Here is a 21,106-nt window from a genome sequence, read left to right as displayed (position 1 = left end):
TCAACTTCTGAGAGTTTCCAGGACTTCTGTCTTGCCAGGTTATTGACGGCGTTTGCTTTATAAACATGTACATGATCTTAACAGTTACCGTCCTGACCACTAGTTCCTGAATCATGTGGTCCGGAATAAAAAGGTTCCGCTGTGCATGTTGTTTGAGAGCATATTGCTGGAATATTGTTAAAAGCCCTCGGAACCGCACTCACTCATCCACTTACGCGACAGTATACATGCATTGTATTGGTATATTAATGACAAATGTCTTCTACCAAAGATAGGTATTGCTTCAATCTGTCATACAGACCTTGAAACAAATAAATCCAAGTCAGCCCTAGCAAGTCTATAATAGTGGACAAGTCTAGATTACAGGTTCTGAAAATGAAGAGTCTCTGAGGTCCTTTTTATGATATATTTTATTTATGAAGATAATTAAACAACAGTTACTGTTTCTTTCTGTCTTCCAGAGACCAGATGCTAGTCGAGTACTGAGTATTTGTCTGTATTTTCGATGACATACGGCTGTCGTGGATGGAGTTGTGAAACGTGGCCACGGAAGCTGCTGCTGATGGTGGACAAGATGTATTCAGGGACACGTTTCTAGTTCTAGCTGTCTAATGGATGTATCGATGATGGAGATGGTGTAATACTCCACCGCGCCAAGGTAAATGTGTCCAATGGCAAGATGAGAAGGTTTAGCATTAAATGGTGTTCCTCAAATGTTGTGAACCCGTGACATCCGGGTTAGAATAGGTCTTCAGCAACCCATGCTTGTCGTAAGAGGCGACTAACGGGATCGGTTGGTCAGACCAAATTCTATTAGTTGTTATGTCATCCGTAACAACTGCAACAGGTTTGTCAACAACGATGTTTTTGTAGAAATATAAGTAGAAAAGACCCAACCCCCAAGCCCCAACCCCTGCATTCATCTCCAACCCCCACCGCCATCCCCCTTCAAATGGATGGCCCCCTATTAACAAATACCAGTTAATTTGTGATGCTTGACACTTCGTCTTCAATGGCCCTCATAAAAGAGTAAGAAATAAATGGTAGCGCTATTTATACCAATACCACAGTTCTTGAGGAACTCGCCCAAAATAGCACAAGCTATCAATGAAAATACAGACAGTTAATTAGTTGGCATGAAAATAGTATGCTATTGTTTGTACAACTAACACTGATTACTGTTCGAGCCACGTCACTGAAGCGACCGGATACATTACCCTCACCTAACAAGCCAGTGATATTATAGTCATTGTGTTTCTCCCAGAGTTCGAAAGCGGAATGACAGTGTTTCGTGGTGATTGCGTGCAAGTGCGTAGACGGCATCACTTGGACAGGACAAACACAATACATCAGCGAAGTGTACATTACGACCAGATCGACATCCTGGAAGTCATGTGTGTGCATCCCCGGACCACATTTAGGTGGAGACATTTAGGAGGCAGTGCATCCGTGGTGCTGACGACTAAATACATCTTCCCGAGGCAGGGGAGTTAACTGACTATAAAAGTCCAGTTTCCACCCTTGCCAAACTAGGCTTGAATTATGGAGTTATAGTTTGCCTGGACTAACGAGTCTATGCATAGTCCAATCAAAATCACGTAACGAAATCAACATCCGGTTCGTAAACTGCCGTACAGATTTTGGTCGATTGCAGGATTTGCAAAGCATGTGTTCCGTCAACTTGACGTCACCAGATCTTTCTGCAATCTGATATGTTTAATCAAGGTGCTCACGTGATTTGATACACCACGCGATGTAAGACCCATTTTATCACAATATAGATTTTTATTATAGATCGGATCGCCGCCATTTTGTTTAAAGCAAACGCAAGAATATGTGAGATGGAATCTGATTGGTCAATAGGATGGACATAGAAGGGACATAACTCGTAATAACCACTGGTGGCGCTAAGATCGAGCCCAGAAATTCCTGCCTAGTTCGGCAAGGGTGGAAACTTGAGTGAGTGAGTGAGTTGGGTTTAACGCCGCTTTTAACAGTATTCCAGTTATATCGCGGCGTGTCAGCTTAATGTGGGAGGAAAGCCCGAAGTGATGCAGGTCTCAGACGTTTACCACTTCGGTGAAACCCACGAGCTTGGGTATGGTGCTGACACGTCATGTACAAACATCAGACCTTATCATCATCCAGCGCCATCCTGCTAAGTGGCACGGGCTTTGTGAGGGTGTGCTAGCGCCGCCTACTGGGGGAAATATGCAGACACACGTCCATTTAATTCCTATAGTTACAATTGTACATACACAGATAAGTAGAACGTAGCGATAACGATGATGTAACGCAGGCTTGGGGAGGGAGGGTCTGGTGTTAGGGAGGGGGCGCACTGCACCGTTTTCAACGTACAGGGTGATCAGACGGTTGCACATGGCCGCGAGACACGCAAGTAACACCTTGTGGAAGGCTGACAAGTATAAATAATAAAACATGGACACAGACAATGTCAGTGTTAGTTATGATATCATATCCTCGCCCGTACCAGCAACTATTACACCATAATCTATGCATGTCGCAATATTAACTTATAATGTAATGTTTCAGCTTGATATTAATTTTCTGTAACCAATATAGCAGGCGTAATGATGTCTCATATCATCCTCTGGAATTACATCAAGCTTATTCAGAGGATAACAGTCGCGAAATATTAGTTCTATGTATTTGGCGTGGTCCAGTGGATAGAGTGTCTGCCCGGAGAGCGGAAGGTCAGGGTTCGATTCCCGGCCGCGTCATACCTAAAGGCCTATAAAGATCATGGAGGTTTGCATAAGGGAGGAAACAAGGACTGGTCGGATCGGAGACATTGTCCTGTTAACTTGTGACACGGTATCTTAGTGGGCTAGCACACACGCACGCGCGCACACGCACACGCACACGCACACGCACACGCACATGTGCGTAGTATAGTAGATTTACGCAAAGTGTGTACATCGGTCCATGAACGCAACACAGTTCAATTCTTCTCATAAGGAAATAGTTCAACAATAATAACTTCACAGACTGCATATTAAATCAGAAACACAAAAAATGTACACAACGATACGAAATCGGTGACATTCTTCAGCACAGCAATGCCACACAAGCCCCGGCCACTCTATTATCAACCAATCAAACAGTTTCGTGGCCTAATTCTTTTATTTTTATCGAACCGAAAACGAAAAAACAATTACTGGGTTAGCAGCCAAATGACATGGAATCACTTGCAATTTATCTATTATGTACATGTGAATCCAAGATTACCTTAGCAGCCAAGAGACAAGGTATCAGGTTAACACACGGCAGTCATTACGACGTCTAGACCATGGGTAAATGAGTACCAGGCTCTGTATCAGTGTCTCTCGTTAAGTATATGAAGCGTAATACAGTATCAGGCATGGCTGCGATAGACGTGATTATCTTATCGGCACCTAGGACATCTAAGAGACTTACGGTCGACCTGTTTAGGAACTGAACACGAAACTGGTATTATTAGAACCATGTGTTTCTTATAACGTCAGCCTCGAACACCTGTAGCAGCCAGAAGGCGCCGCAATCTCACTATGCAGACCGATGACAGTAATATTATTTATGATTTTACAGGTGAGGTGAGGTGAAATGGGGTTTAACGTCGCGTCCAAGATTATTGCACTTATATAGCAACGTGCATGCTCGTGTATGTATGTGTGTGGCTGCTTGTTCTAGTCCGGACTGATGCCGATTTATAGTGCTAGCTCACTGAGATACCATGCCGCAGTTCAACATGAATACCCCACTCAGGCATAGTATACTGACTCCAAGCCGACCAGTCCTTGTTTTAGCCCCTTAATGCCGAGCGCCAGACAGGGAAACAACAAGTACCATCTTTGAACGTCTTTTGGTATGAACCCCGGGAACTTTTGGGATAGAACCCCGGACCTTCCGCTCTCCAGGCGGACGCTCTACCATTAGACCACGGAGGCGGTCTATGATTTTACAGAAGTAAAACAGCAGGACAGAAGAAAGTATACACTTGGTATAAAATAAATGAAATAAAAGTATCGAATTGACAAAAAAAACAAGCTGAAAACTGTCGCCGAAATACTGCAAACTTAAGTTTCAAAACGCGCTCGCCGCCTCCGTTGTCTTGTGGTAGAGCGTCCGGCCGGAGATCGGAAGGTCTGGGGTTCGATCTCCGGCCGCGTCATACCAAAAGACGTTCAAAGATGGTACTTGTTGTTACCCTGTCTTGCGCTCGACATCAAGGGGCTTAAACAAGGACTGGTCGGCTCGGAGTCAGTATTCTGTGTCTGAGTGGGGTATTCATGTTAAACTGCGGCATGGTATCTCAGTGAGCTAGCACTATAAATCTGCATCAGTCCGGACTAGTACAAGCAGCCACAGACACACACGTGCATGCACGTCGCTATATAAGTGCAATAATCTTGGACGCGACGTTAAACCCAATTTCACCTCACCTCAAAACACGCTCATGATTTCCGTGTTCCCATCCAGTCACCATTTTGTGGTTGTGTAAATTTTAGCAAACATTGGTTTAAACTTTCTTTTTCCCGGCTGTTTATATTTTTGTCGAATTGTAAATGATTTCAAAAATGATTTAGTTATATATACTGTATATGTTTGAACCAGGATGGCAAAAAAGACATGTATTGGCGATCATTGGAGAAATGCTCTAGTGGCCAGTGGTCTAAATTCCACAAATCGCTGCGCATTACTGAGTTTGAGCCTGGATTTGTCTGTACCACTTCCGAAGATTTTACATAAGTAGTCGCATTCGTCACCACTCGCTCCTTTCCGTAATCTGCGAAAATACGAACCAATCAGAATGCGCGTATGACTTCAAGTACTTTGGTCGAATAATCCCTTAGGAATAATTTGTTATTTTACATATGTCTTGCATTTACAAACATACCCAAGATACAATTAAATGTGTTTAATCATAACTGTATAACACTGTAAATCCCGATGTGTTTGCAATAGCATCTTGAATATATATGATATATGGGGGAAATATACGTGAAACATTACGCAACGCGTTGGCAATTCTTTTGGCTATGTCCTTTTGCGCCTAGACGGAACCCAGTCCCAAAAAAGGGGAACGAGGGGGGCACGAGTCGCTATTCGGCTTGTCGCGGAATAACACGAGTTAGTTACGAATGAAGTAGTAAGCGTCTACTGCCTCTGTTCCGTCCCTTCCATACGATGCTGATGCGCTGTTGGATCATTGAATACTTTTCAAAGCGGTGTTAATCCACTTGGTCCTGTGTACAACACACAGATCACGCATCAGGTGAAGTTAAGTTGGTGGCGAAGAGTAGGTGGATGGGGACCGTGTTCGGTAATTTTACCCCTGAGAGTTTCTGGGGCTCCAGTGTGAGGTCTACTGGTGTGACTTTGTTCGAAATATGTCTCTGTTCACCCAGCAGTGAATGGGTACCCGGTAGGATGAGATGGTAATGTGACTGTTAACCTTATAGCACCTCACAGGCTAGCTTGGGTTGGATACTCCCCCAGGAGCTGAGAATAAACATCGATTGCCCACTGATCGACTGACTGGGGTAATGATGCTGCACTTGTGATGTGTGGTGTTCATTTAGCGCATTATAGATATGCACGTTATTATTATTATTAATAATATTATTATTAATATTACTATCATTATTATTATTGTTGTTGTTGTCAGTAGTAGTAATTGTAACTCATGTTCTTCAAATCTCAAAGATTTAACACACCTGTTAAGTTTTTAATATATGAACATAAAAGTAAATAATTATCAAAATTCATAAATCCCGCATAAAATCATGTATGCTACGTGTGTTTGTTATTCAAGGGAGCATATACCTCGTCTCACAATGGATGGGCATACTACGCGACAGTGTCCCTTCTAAGGTTCCATACATTTGAGATCAAAGACTTAACTCCGACTCTTTGGGACAAGGCAGGTGACGTGGTACCGGGAGTGATGATGGGTCTGAGCAGGAGACGGAATGGCCCTGGGGACATGTGTAAGTTGGACTGTTGGTGTGACAGACAGACAAAAGGGTTGGATTCCCCAGATACGAACTGTCAATCCAAGTTATGCCACCTTCGTCTGCGTGTGCAGGTTCAGACGCGTACCACGCAGATCACTTTATGTTCCTGTTGCGGCGGGGTCCTTCACGCCGGCAGCGTTGTAGTGGGTGGCAGCGTTGTAGTGGGCGACACTGTGGCAGGGACGACTGCACTAACGTTGAGGTCCTCTGAGAAGCTGAGGCTATCTGGCTACGAGACTAGTGCTTTCAATATATGGCTACCCAGGATTCGAGGCTGTTTTTTATAGGATATGGCAACCATGCTAGTGTTTATGGATACCGAAATACGAGGCTAGGTTTTACAGGATATGGCTACCAGGCTAGTGTTTATGGATACCGAAATTCGAGGCTATTTTTTACAGGATATGGCTACCTGGCTAGTGTTTATGGATACCGAAATTCGAGGCTAGTTTTTACAGGATATGGCTACCAGGCTAGTGTTTATGGATACCGAAATACGAGGCTAGGTTTTACAGGATATGGCTACCAGGCTAGTGTTTATGGATACCGAAATACGAGGCTAGTTTTTACAGGATATGGCTACCAGGCTAGTGTTTATGGATACCGAAATTCGAGGCTATTTTTTACAGGATATGGCTACCTGGCTACGAGAAGGTGCTTTTAGGAATTGGCTACCAAGCTACGAGGCTAGCTTTTTTCAGAATATAGCTACAAGACTACGAGACCACTGTTAACATGCTAGTGCTACGAGACTAGTGTTAACAGGCCAATGCTAACAGACAAGTGCCAACAGGTTAGTGATACAAGACTAGGACCAACAGGCTACCAGACTAGTGGTAACAAGTTACCATGTCAATGCCATCAGACTACCAGGCTGGTGTCACCTGGCTTGCCAGAACAACTCCGTTACTCTTATAAGGTTACTGCTGGTAAAAGGAGTTTTCATATTAATTACATACTCCGCCGATGTCCTTTGAATCAATGAGACACCAACAGATTACCCCTTGGGGATCCGACTCGCGTTCACTCTGCTGGATGTATTCAGCTGAGCAGTAATGGCTTGTTTTGTAGGAAAACACATAGAATTAATAGCTATTCCTCTCAATGGGAAGAGTGGATGGTATGTTACACGCAGACATATTGCACCGGTGCCTTTACTTCCTCCTGACAGAAGGCGTTGTGCACCTGGAGCCAGGTCCGTATATAACCTGGACAGACGACCCATTTCACCTGATACAGACCTGTCCTTAACCTGGACAGATGACACATAGTACCTGGAGCCAGATCTGTACTTAACCTGGACAGACGACACATTGTACCTTGCGCTAGACCTGTACTTAGCCTCGACAAATGACACATTGAACCTGGAGTCAGATCTGTACTTAACCTGGACAAACGACACATTGTACCTGGAGCCCGATCTGTACTTAACCTGGACAAACGACACATTGTACCTGGAGCCCGATCTGTACTTAACCTGGACAGACGACACATTATACCTGGAGCCAGATCTGTACTTAACATGGACAAACGACACATTGTACCTGGAGCCAGATCTGTACTTAACCTGGACAAACGACACATTGCACCTTCAGCTCAGATCAACAATGAACCCAGCAGACGACACATTGCACCTCCAGCTCAGATCAACAATAAACCCAGCAGACGACACATTGCACCTTCAGCTCAAATCAACAATGAACCCGGCAGACGACACATTGCACCTTCAGCTCAGATCACCAATGAACCCGGCAGACGACACATTGCACCTTCAGTTCAGATAAAAAATAAACCCGGCAGACGAGATATTGACCACTATGTAGGCACTGTTCATATGTCAGAGGGAGGAGTCATGACATATGTCACATGTATTTGAGGAAGGGGCCAGGGGCCAGGGGCCATTAGAAACATAAAGTGAGGTGTCGGCAAAATATGATACAGTCCTTAGACTGCGCCCCCATAAGCCCCTATACTGAAATGTTTGTTTGTTTGTTGTCGAACGCCGCACTCAGCAATATTCCAGCTATATGACAGCGGTCTGTAAATAATCGAGTCTGGATCAGACAATCCAGTGATTGACATGAACATCGATCAACCAAGTCAGCGAGCCTGGCCACCCGATCCCCTTAGTCGCTTGTTTGTAACACCTTATATATCACTTTATTGCTGGGACTGTCTGTTATTCTAGATGCTTCTCAAAGCAATATTTGCTTTCACAGACAACTAGGACGATTCCGTAGGATTTAATGACTGTCGCAAAGGTGCAATTAGACCATTAGAAATCCATACATAGACACAATCATTATAATGTGCAATGTGGATAAAAAGAGATATGTGTCAAATTACGCATCACCCTACGTAGAAATACTTTAACTAATCTAAACAGTTATATTCCTGGGCCTCGTTCCTTAAAGCGATCTTAGCGCTACGATGGCCGTAAGCCCACGTTAAAGTATACGATCGCCTTAACGCTAAAATCGCTTTGAGGAGCGGGGCCGAGGAATGTAACTGTTTAGTTTCGTGAACACGTGATACTAAAATCCGTCACGGTTACACTAAAACCAACCCCATTTCTAAAGCGAAAACGAATTGCAAATGACCAAGAAGACTTTAAATCCTCCTTGATCATCTGTCGAGATTTTAAAAACAGCGACACATCACTTTCCGATACATGGAAGAACACTCTCCGCTGACGGTGACCTACTATTATCTTCTGCCCTCATTCGGAGGGTCCGCGCTTGTCGTCAGGGTATCTAATTAAACGCAGGAACACCTTTGGACCATCTCTCAATGTCCAGCTCGATATAACATGATTATTCTATGCGCTTCGTTAAGTCTGTACATGTAGAGGGAACATCTAGGCCTCCTAGAACCAAGGTCACACTGAATCAAGCCTTGATGGACCAATGCTGACAAGGAAGTGGAGTACGGTAAGTAGACGGTCTCAGAGACACTCAACCGGGGCCAAGAGTTGAAAGAAAATGCCAGTCTATCGTTAACTGAGAAGCGCGGCCGTAAAATAGACCTATCTATTGCATCTGGCGGTAATGGGTGATCGATAACTATGTAGGTTCTACTGCTCCACCAGAACAACAAACAGACGTGTTCTTCAGGAGCATATTTTGTGCCAATTCTGAAGGCATCGGGTTCTGAATGGACCACGGTGTTAGGACTCTTGGTTGGAGGGTCAGGCATTACAAGCAATTTGGACGTACCTTGTCGGAGTACGTTTGTGGGTAGTTGTAAGAAACTGATCAAGTTGTAGTTTTGAGTCCTTTTGTAAATGACATGATTGTTTAACTTTGGAGTGTTGTACACGGTAAGAGGGGTATACAAAATTGTGGTTTATGCGCTCTTTGTGAAGTACGGATCTCCGTGTGCGTTATGGTGCGTATGCGTATGCGTGTGCGTGTAACGGCCTTACGTATCTTGGTAGATGAAGAAAACAAGCCTAATTTTACACGTGGAATGAAATACAGTAAACTACGGTTATAACGAACTCAAAGGGGCCACTTATTTTAGTTCGTTATAACCGTAGTTCGATATAAGCATATGTAAAACATATATATATATATATATATATATATATATATATATATATATATATACAGCAAATGGCCTGGACAAAGAATAAGTTCGTCATATCCGTCAGTTCGTTACAAACGTGTTCGTTATAAACGTAGTTTACTGTAACCGTAAGGCACTGTTGACATTTAAGTAACGTGTAACTCATTCTGTTTAACCACAGATTTAGAAAAGCTGTATCATTAACACCTCTTCGCGCCAGACAGATCATTAACAACTATTCGTAATGCATCACGATATCACAGCATTATTCTAAATAAATCGACAAATAATAAGATTTGCTTAAATGCAGATTGAAAACTACAGGTACAAGTTTCCTTGAAACACCGAACGTCAATTGTACTCTGTTCCATCGACACCCGTGAAGATTCCGGGGTAGATTAGGTCTTCAGCAACCCATGCTTGTCGTAAAAAGTGACTATGCTTGTCGAAAAAGGCGACTAACGGGATCGGGTGGTCAGGCTCGCTGACTTGGTTGATGCATTTCATGAACCCAATTGAGTGGATAGATGCTCATGATATTAATCACTGGAATGTCTGGTCCAGACTGGATTATTTACAGACCGCCGTCATACAGCTGGAATATTGCTGAGTGCGGCGTTAAACAACAAACCAACCAACCAACCGTTCCATCGACCGCAGCCATGTACCCCGTGCGAGGTATTATTTACTAGATATATCCACGCTCTTTAGAGCATTATTGAATATTAATAATTCGTCTCTCCAAGGAGCAATTTCCAGTGCACAACATGTGGATTATCAGCCTCTCAATGCAGAAATTGTCTTTATCTAGCGGACGTTTCCCCGGGGAAATGTCAAGTCTCGAAACAAGCTCAAGACATGAAAATTATATGTGTGAGCGGTCACCAGTATTCTCCCCCGAAGCAGTATTCGGTCTAAACAGTGGTCACTGTCAGTGGTCAAACTGGATTCAATAAACTATATTTGCTAATTCTCACATGAATTAACCTCGTGGTCATGTTCTACAGGCTGAGTGTGAGAGTTTAGCCACTGGGGAAGAAAGGGAATACGTATTTGTGGGTGACGTGCAACGTTGCCAGATCGTGAATCAATGGTTCAGTGTGATATTACTGACGGATAAACGGCAGAGATAAAGCAAACATTTGATCTAAGTTACCATCAGGCCCGTTCGATGAATTCACAATGGCGAGAGGACGGAGACAGGATAGTGTTTGGATATCATTCTGTAAATTGTATTCGTAGTTTTTTGACAATGATGACTCGTATCAGATGATTCTTCATTTGACCCCTGGCTGTCTTCAGCATTCAAACACTCGAGTGAGGTGAGGTGAGGTGGGGTGAGGTGAGGTGAGGTGAGGTGAGGTGAGGTGAGGTGAGGTGAGGTGAGGTGAGGTGAGGTGAAATTGGGTTTAACGTCGCGTCCAAGATTATTGCACTTAAATAGCGACGTACATGCACGTGTGTGTGTGGCTGCCTGTGCTAGTCCGGACTGATGCCTATTTATAGTGCTAGCCCACAGAAATACCATGCCGCAGTATAACATGAATACCCCACTCAGACACAGTATACTGACTCCGACCCGACCAGTCCTTGTTTTAGCCCCTTAATGCCGAGAGCCAGACAGGGTAAAAACAAGTACCATCTCTTAACGTCTTTTGGTATGATGCGGCCGGGGATCGAACCCCAGACCTTCCGCTCTCCGATCGGACGCTCTACAAGACCACGGAGGCGGTCCTCGCTCGTTGGGAGTAGCAATGAAAAATCATTCTCTTGTCCGTGTATGGAATCCAATTAAACTGTGTCAACGAGACAATGTCTCTTCTTGAATTCCATACCTTTAGGGTTTAGGTTTTCCTTTTGAGTTTTAGGTAAATAAACATAAATAAATATTAAAGGATATAATATACATAAGTTCAGCAAACGCCGATGTGTTTGAACTTGAAATTAATCATGTACAGTATATCAATATTATACATGGTATGTTATTGTGTACCCTAGATTTATACAATGTACTGCCCAATGGATAGGATTAGATTGGGTGGTCAAGTGGTCAATTACACCTCAATTCGACGTGAAGAGTTGTGTCCCTTAGGTGTCAGGATACGCGTATTGGGGGTTCGAATCTTAGAGTGAGTGTGATGATCACTGGCTTGTCAGCACCATACCCCTGCTCATTGGTTTCACTTAGTGGTTCCTCTCACATGACGCTGGGGGACGGTGGGGTCGCATAGAGGTTAAAGCGTTCGATCGTCGCCTGAAGGCCTGGGTTCGATTCCCAAATGGATACAATGTGTGAAGCCCATTTCTGGTGTCCCCGCCGTGATATTGCTGGAATGTGTCTAAAAGCAACGTTAAGCCAAACTCACCCACAAGACGCCGACATTAAACTTAAATATTGATAATTAACTCACTCAGGACTAGATCATGTTTTGAAAGACTCTGTTCTGCTGATCATCTGAATAGAAATCTTAAATCAGAACAGTCGAGGAAACCAGAGTGTTGCGCTAACAATATGATAAAACTATTTGACATCGTAATCAAACATGATAAAATCACCACCAATAATATATGCTTCGTGTTATAACCGGGGACACAAGGAGGCTCAGGCGTCAAAATTCACTAAACAGAGTAGTTTCCCTTTCTGCATGCGGGGCTCCGCTAATCATTGGTTCGAATCCCAGATTCGCCGCTTCTGTCAGTTCCAAACCCGTTGGTTTCGCCAAAGTAAAAAACGCCCAGCATCTGTATCACTTGGGGCTTGACCTCCACATCAAGATGACACGCCGAGATGTAACTAAAATATTTAAAAGAAGCGTTTTTAATTGTGGTAACACAGTCACTCTTGTAATACCTACCCGTGAAGATCCAGGTTAGAATTTGTCCCCAGCAACCTATGTTGGTCGTAAGATGCGACTAAATGGATCGGGTGGTCAGACTCGGTGATTTGGTTGATGGCATCCCTGACATCTTCCCGAGTCAAGGGCATTAACTGACTATAAACGTCCAATATCCAGCCTTGCCGAACTAGGCTGAAGTTACATTCTGGCTGGACTAACGAGTCGATGCATAGACCAATCACAGATTTTTTTCCAAATCTTTTCATGTTCTGTTTCAATGTGATCAAGTGATTTGAAACACTTCGCGAGGTAAGACCCTTTTTATCACAATGTAGATCTTAGATTAGATATAGATTATCGATGAGATCGTCTTGACTGGGCGCCGCCATTTTGTTTGAAGCAAATGCAAGTGATATGAGAGATGGAATCTGATTGGTCAAGAGGGGGCATTAAAGGGACATAACTCGTAATAGCCACTCGTGACCAACTCGTGTTATTCCGGAACAAGCCCCTCTCATGGCCATTTTTGCGACGGGGTTCCGCCTTAGCGCAAACGGGCATACCTAAAACAATTGTCAACTCGTTGCGTAATGGTTCACATATATTTCCCCATATATTGTATGTATTTCAGATGCAATTTAAAGCACATCGGGATATGCGGAATTATAGTGTATTATTGAACACATTTAACTGTGTCTTGGGTATATTTTTAGATGCAAGACATATGTAAAATCAAAAATTATTTCTGAGAGATTCTTTGACGAAGAACGTGAAATCATTTGCGCATTTTGATTGGTTCGTCGTATTTTCGCACATAACATTCATCGATAGGGGGACGAGTCTTCTTGCAGGTTACGGAAAGGGGCGAGTGGTAACGAGTGTAGAGGCGCTACAATCGAGCCTGGAACGTCAAGCGTAGTTCGGCAATAGTGGAAACTGGACTTTTACAGTCAGTTAACTCCCTTGCCTCAGGAAGATGTACCCATACGGCGTAGATTGGTGCTCACAATATCGATCACTGGCTTCTCTGGTCTAGACGCAGCCGTCATATAGACGGGAATATCGTTGAATGCAGCGTTAAACAGTAAACAAACCGATCATGTACTATCTGAACTGAACCTCATTATCCATGAACATATTCCCTCGAAATCAATGTCACATGACGTCATACATCATTATCAAAAAGACAAAATATACTTGTTAAACAAACAACTGACAAAAAACGGAACGCGTTACACTCCAAACATATTGGATGTATCACAAACACTGTCGAGATGTACTGTTTACAGTTCGTTACATTTATTCGGACAATTCGATCCAACCGCTGATGTGAAAAAAAGATCGAATGGAAGCGATCTGTCAGTGTCCAATACGTCACTTCCGGGTTGGTGTAGTTTACCCACGATCTAAACCAAAGCAGGGTCGAAACACCTAGCTAATGAACAAAAATATCATTTTGTCCACAACGGGAAACGAAATCGATGAAAATGGGTATGGTGTTTTGCCGACTCGTATTCAGCTCTGAAATTAAACAATGTCTAACGTTACACTTTATAAATCGATTTCGGTTAAAAATAACTCGGTTAAGCGTGATAGTACTCCGTTATTTGTATTGCACGCATTATTTTCTCCCCCAGCGCTATGATTTGACACGTCTTCTTCTAAACATAGAAATGTTTCATTAAAGCACGGTGAAAATACATGTAATTAATAATAGCAGAGATTGTTTTGTGTTTCTAGGCGATTTATTCATATTTGTTGGATGGTGAACTACGAAGAGAAGAAATGGAAGCTCCGTTATGTTAGTGGTAATGTGTGTGTATCACACATTTGTCAGCTAACTAACGTTCCCTAGTGAAGGAGGTGTTTCTCCCTCCCTCCCTCCCTCCCTCCGTCGTCGGAGCATTTCTTCATCCTTCTGTCTATCTCGCCGACAGCCATGTCAAATGGTGAATCTGTTGTAATCGGATAAAAAGGATAAGGGCTTTTGGCCCATTGGGGCTGTCAAATTTTTAAATTGTGAAACATTGATATGAGTGAGTGAGTTGGGTTTAACGCCGTTTTTAACAGTATTCCAGTTATGTCACGGCGTGTCAGCTTAATGTGGGAGGAAAGCCCGAAGTGATGCAGGTCTCAGACGTTTACCTCTTCGGTGAAACCAACGAGCACTACTGATATGAAATATGTTCAAATGGCTGGCAGCTATCCTTCTTTCCTTCTTTCTCTTGCACTGTGTGGACTTCTGACATGAGAGAATGAGTATGGTTTTACGCCGCTTTTAGAAATATTCCAGCAATATCACGGCAGGGGACACCAGAAAAAGGCTTCACACATTGTACCATGTGGGGATTCAAACCTCAGGTCTTCCTCCTACATTAGGCTGACACACAGTGATATAACTGGAATACTGTTAAAAGCAGCGTTAAACCCAACTCACTCACTCATTTTGGAATATCTACAAATTCCATCTATACTGTCAGTGTAAGTCTCAAATATGTCGTCTATGCTAATATTATTTCAGGTCATTCGGCAGTACGTGGAATCTATTGGAACTATTTGTTTAACCTCTTGGAAGTCAGGGGTGAAAAATGTCAAGCGTTGAATTGCCCAGTGTCACAATGTCATATTCTGTATCTGTGCGTATGGATATCACCCTGTATATCCAGAGAGTAATAAATCCTGGACGTCTGACTGTAATGGGTTTACTGTGTGACGCGGGAATTCTCCTACAGCCCTGCGTGCGTCATCACAGCGGCGACCACGGTCGCCAACCAAGCTTAATTGTCTCGCCTAACTATCGCTGCAGCTAACCCCCATTATCTCCTCGTCCCTACATCCATCCATCTATCCATCCGTCTGTCTGCCGCCCTTTTACCCTTCATCTATCGTCCATCTATCAAATTATTAACCTACACCTATCTAAAAGCAAGAAAAAGATATATTCGTCCGTCTGTCCTTCCATCTGTTTCTTCATGTCTCTTTCTTTGTCCGACCGTCTGTCTCTGTACGTCCGTCCTTCCTCCTGTCCGACCATTATCTCCGTCCGTCGATCCCTCTTTGCATCCGTCTCTTTCTGTCCCTCTATCCAACGTCTCTTTCTCTGTCCGATCATCTGTCTTTCTGTCAGTCCTTCTGTCTCTCTGTTCGACCGTCTGTCGCTCCGCCACGCCATGGGTTCATGTCATCCATCCGTTATTACTTCACCCCTCCATCTTCCATCATTCATCCACATCTCCATCCAGTCAGCTGTGCAGCATATAGTCATCCATCGCTTGTTCACTGCCTACTTCATAAAAGTGAACCCCGTTAATCCGAACGATATGGTTCAAAGCTATAAACCCGTGAAGACCCGTGGCAGAATAGGTCTGCCGTAATCCATGCTTGGCATGAAAGGCGACTATGCTTGTCGTAAAAGACGACTAACGGGATCGGGTGGTCAGGCTCACTGACTTGGTTGATGCATGTCATCGGATCCCAATTGCGTAGATCGATGCTCATAACATCGATCACTAGATTGTCTGGTCCATACTCGATTATTTACAGACCGCCGTCATATATTGCTGAGTGGGGCGTTAAACAACAAACAAACAAAGCGATTGGCCAGTTTCCGGATTACGTCACGGCTATAGGGGTCATGACCCCATGGGTATTTGTAAGCATACATAGTAAGGTGAGGTTTTGGACTAACAGGGGTTCGCTTTAGGTCGTATGTACGTAGTTTTCACTGAACGATACTGGAATGGTTCCAAAGTTTGATTTCCTGATGCCATTACGAAGAAGAGCAATATAGAAGAGATGTCATAACGCAGAGGTGATATAGATACGAGGTGCCATTACTAAGAGATGCAAAAGATACGAGGTGCCATTACTAAGAGGTACAATAGATACGAGGTGCCATTACTAAGAGGTGCAATAGATGCGAGGTGTCACTACTAAGAGGTGCAATAGATATGAGGTGTCACTATTAAGAGGCGCAATATAGAGGAGATTTCATAGCTAATATGCGCAAAAGATAGGAGGAGCCATTACTAAGTGGTGCAATAGATACAAGGTGCCATTACTAAGATGTGCAATAGATACGAGGTGTCACAACTAAGAAGTGCAATAGATACGAAGTGTCACTACTAAGTGGTGCCATAGATACGAGGTGCCATTACTAAGAGGTGCAATAGATACAAGTTGCCATTACTAAGAGGTGCAATAGATACGAGGTGCCATTACTAAGAGGTGCAATAGATACAGCGAAGAGATGCCATAACATAGCCCTGCATTGCATTCTGTAGACAGGAAACTGTAGTTTACGTTAACCTCTGTTCATCAATGAGTGTTATTTAAGTGTTATGCTTTCTGCACGTGGTGTTTCTATCAATGAACGTTAAGGTGGGAGTGAAGGGAGTATGTGAAGCAAATTAGACCCTGAACTTCATCATCTCCTTGGCTGCTCAACACATCTCCCATTTAACGCAGTTTATTTCAGGATCACACATTAACCCTAAAAAAGTCAAAATTATACGAACAGATGCGGTGGTTCATGTGTGTTCAGTTAAAGAAAGAGATCCAGGTCAAGTGGCCAAAGGTGTGCAGAGTTGCGTCCCTTGGCCGTGTCAGGATTCGCTCGTCATGGGTTGGTATCGCCATATGATTTTGTCAACACCATATACGTTTACTGTATAGAGGTAAACCTCTACACACTGACAGGACTTTTCCCCACATTAAAGCGCAGTTGGTTAATGGTAAAATCGGTACCTCGAATACTCTTCAAGGCAGCGCAACACACTAATATACTGGAGGCACTGGTAGCCCAGTCGTCTGAGGCTCCGCAATTCACTGTGCAGAGTTGCGTCCCTTGGGCAAACCAGAAACCTATGATCGTGGGTTTGAATCCCATTTCGCCACAATCATATTTCCAGTTTTGTCAGCACCAAAACGTTCTCGTGAGTTTCACCAAAGTAGTAAACGTCACAGATCTGCATCACTTTAGGCTTTCCTCCCACATTAAGCTGACACGCCGTGATATAACTGGAATACTGTTAAAAACGTCTTTAAACTCAATTCACTCACTCACTCACTCACTAATATTAACAACTGATCACCATGACACCATTGACATTTAGGAATGAAACCCAAGTTCAATTGCCTTTCTGTCATTTTCAAGAACTAACAAAAAAACGTTCTAATAACCGAGACGTCTAGGCGAAGCGTGGTGTTTTCATTTAATTATGATATCATGCTTTGTTTTAATTAATCTACATACAGCCACAACGGAATGAAAAAACACCTGTAGTCGTTAAACCGCCCCCGGGGGAAAAACCACGGCCTCAAAATCCCATTTTAATTACAAGTACAATGCTGTTGTACTGAGTCCGATGTAACAGGAGAACACGCCATTAATCTTTGATGCGGATGCCCTCCCCAGATATTAACGTGACCACCACAACACTCTATTTCCGTTTTTACCCAATTTCGGCTTATTGGGGTCAGGACGTTGGTTTGAACCCAGACTATAAGGCGAGAGCGGTTCATACTTTAAGTGGATGTGAGTGAGTATGGTTTTACGCCTCTTTTAGCAATATTCCAGCAATAACACGGCGGGGGACACCAGAAATGGGCTTCACACATTGTACCCTTGTCGGGAATCGAACCCGGGTCTTCGGCGTGACGAGCGAACGCTTTAACCACTGGCCTACCCCACCGCCCCTTAAAGGGTGTAAGGGTGTCCGATGTTGAACATACTGCCATTCTACATGTGCTTTACCAAAATAATATTGAAATTGCTAAAAAGTGGAATTTCTGAAAAAGTCTTTTCGCGCCAGGGTTTATTCGTCCATCTCGATCATCCCTTATCTCGATACTACGGTTAAATGGTAATACTCAGAAGCTTCTGTGATCTCCTGATTATCATTTAAGTCGTTCGTGTTAAAAGAATCAATATGAATCGTATTGAAATGAGAAACGACAGAGTTCGGTAGAATTACATCTACAAAATGTTGAGATCCAGAGTTCAAATAGGTCCCCAGTAACTTTTGCTTTTCGTGAAAGGGGAGTAAATATATCAAGCTCGCTGACTTTGTTGATTGCGTGTCCTCGTCCCCCGTGTTGGGAGTTGCTCGTGATATCAATCACCGGTTCGTCTGGTCCAGGTTTGTTGGGTTGCAGGTCGATGCGTTAAAGCTGAAAAAATTGCTGAGTGCAGCGATAAACAACAAACAAGTATATACACTTCGGATTAATTGCCTTCCGGTTTCATAGTTTGTTGTTTAATGCTGCACTCAGCAATATACCAGCAACATAACGGTCGACTGTAAATAATTGAGTATGGACCAGACAATCCAGTGAGTGACATCATGAGCATCGATAGACGCAATTGCGATTCGGTTACATGAATCAACCAAGTCAGCGAGTCTGACCCCCCGATCCCGTTAGTCGCCTTTCACAAGTATATTCGCCTTTTACGGCAAGCATGGGTTACTGAAGACCAACTCCAACCATCTTCATCTGATGTCATAGACATGACATTGTGATATATATTCATCTTCAGAATGAGTTTTGACGCCACTTCTTACAATATTCCTGTTCGTTTGTTTCTTTAACGCAGCTCTCAGCAATATTCCAGCTATAGGACGATGGCCTGTAAATAACTGAGTCTCAACCAGACGATCCATCGATTGATATTGTGAGCAACGAGCCTGACCCCCCGATCCGTTAAAACGCCTTTTACGACCAGCACTGGTTGCTTGGCACCCCTCATAATCCAGACACCTCATGGGGTCAATATCCTGTACTAGGGCAGGGGGCGGCGCGGGGACGGCACGGGGACCACGGGGTCGGGGGAGGGACTCGTCGGGACGATTGAACGCTTAAAATACAACCATAGGCTATCCAACCACGCTGATTATTCAGATGTTTTTTAACAATATTTATATTCACATAAGACAATGCCTATAAAATTGTATAGGTGTGATATATCTGTCACCATGACACAACAATGAACAGAGCAAACTCCGTGGGTGTCAGTCCAGGTTCAGTCGCCCAGTTTGTCACACCAATCATTATGTCTGTCCTTGGCAAAAACACACATTACATGATCAATCTATGCACGTCGTCAACTTGCGCAAGATACTCCATCTGAGACGGAATCCCGCCTCACACAATCCTTCAAAGTATCTGACCCCACATCAAGCTATCTCAATAATACCACCCATATGACGTCGCGCAGAGAGCTCCGGGAACCAGCTTAACGTCACACACTCCTCTGACGTCAAAATCTCGCACTGGCGCCCTGAAAACTGAAGATAATAAGAAATGCGTTGAATGGCGCGTTGAACGGAAGACTGACGCGCGGCACGATATGAAAACCCGTCTGTCGTTAGATCACCAGGCAACACTGTCAAGGGGTACGGGCCGACTTCTGAGCATTTCGTTAAATGGATTTCGCGATCAAATAAGGTACTGGAATGTAATTTCTGTTTGTTTAGCGGATCAAAAAGCGCCTGGTCACTTGCAGTCAGTAATCAGCGCTTCAAACGAAACGTGCCTAGCTTCCTTATGATATGTCTTTCGTGAGGAACATGACATTTCTTAATTGACCAAATTTAAAAGTTTTCTTACGAGAAGGAAAATCGAGTAAAATTGCAAAAAACAGCAAGATGAATGTGGCTTTGATTTAGACGAATATAAAGCGAGTTAGAAAATGTCACTGGTGGCTTTCTTTAGCGTTTTCCCGTCACGGAATTCCTTTTTTCTGAAATGAAAGTGAATTATTTAATATTTCCGTATTGCGTGAAGACACATACGCTGCCTTTGTTGAACGATGACAATGACCTTTGGTAGAAAAGTGCTAAGTTTGTATTATTAAAAACGTTTTATAGAAACACCGTTCCAAATTTTACAGACATGATTTGGTAATTATTCCAACTTTACAATCAGCAAATGTTTTTCAGCCTTATTCACAAAACCAATATCCTGGAACAAAATAGGATCAAGAGCGATTATCAATCATTCGTTATGATAAACGTACAGTACTAATAGGGTGCTAAGGCTTACTGATTGTAGATGATTGAGTGAGTGAGTTGTGTTTAATGCCGCAAAAATATATCACGAAGTGATGCGGCTTTTAGACGTTTACCACTTTAGCGAAACCCGCTGACAAACTTAGAAACGTAATCAGAGCGGATCGGGATTCGAACCCACGATCACAGGATTCTAGTACGCCCAAGGGACACAACTCTTCACAGCGAATTGCGACGACTGGGCCACTCACCCCAAATACTACATTAAGCGAATATTTTGTAATTTCCTGTTTCACGCTAAGTTGATAAATAGCTCTTCAAGTAGATTTAAGGTTATTTATGCTATGGTAATAGTTCACTTCTCGTATCGTGACATTCCCTCGAGTACCTGGGAGCGAATTCGGTTTAAGGTCGGTGAACTGTAATGAATATATATCACCGTGTGTCAGTTTATTGTGGGAGGAAATCCCAGGGGACTCAAAACGCACTGGTGGCACCGGTGCTGGCAGACCACGCGTTATAACCGGGGCATATCATGAATTCGAACGACCTGCTGATCCAGGCACTGCTAAGGGACACAACTCTTGCGCCGCCACCACCGGGCCAAGAACATGACATTGGTGAGTGTCCTATTTTCAAAAACAGTTAACAATAATTTGTAACTGGAAAGAAAACC

The sequence above is a fragment of the Haliotis cracherodii genome, unplaced genomic scaffold, assembly GCF_022045235.1.
Source record: "Haliotis cracherodii isolate W230 unplaced genomic scaffold, xgHalCrac1.p SCAF_6, whole genome shotgun sequence".
NCBI classification, from domain to species: domain Eukaryota; kingdom Metazoa; phylum Mollusca; class Gastropoda; order Lepetellida; family Haliotidae; genus Haliotis; species Haliotis cracherodii.
The sequence above is the reverse complement of the archived record's forward strand: the minus strand, read 5'-3'. Positions refer to the sequence as shown.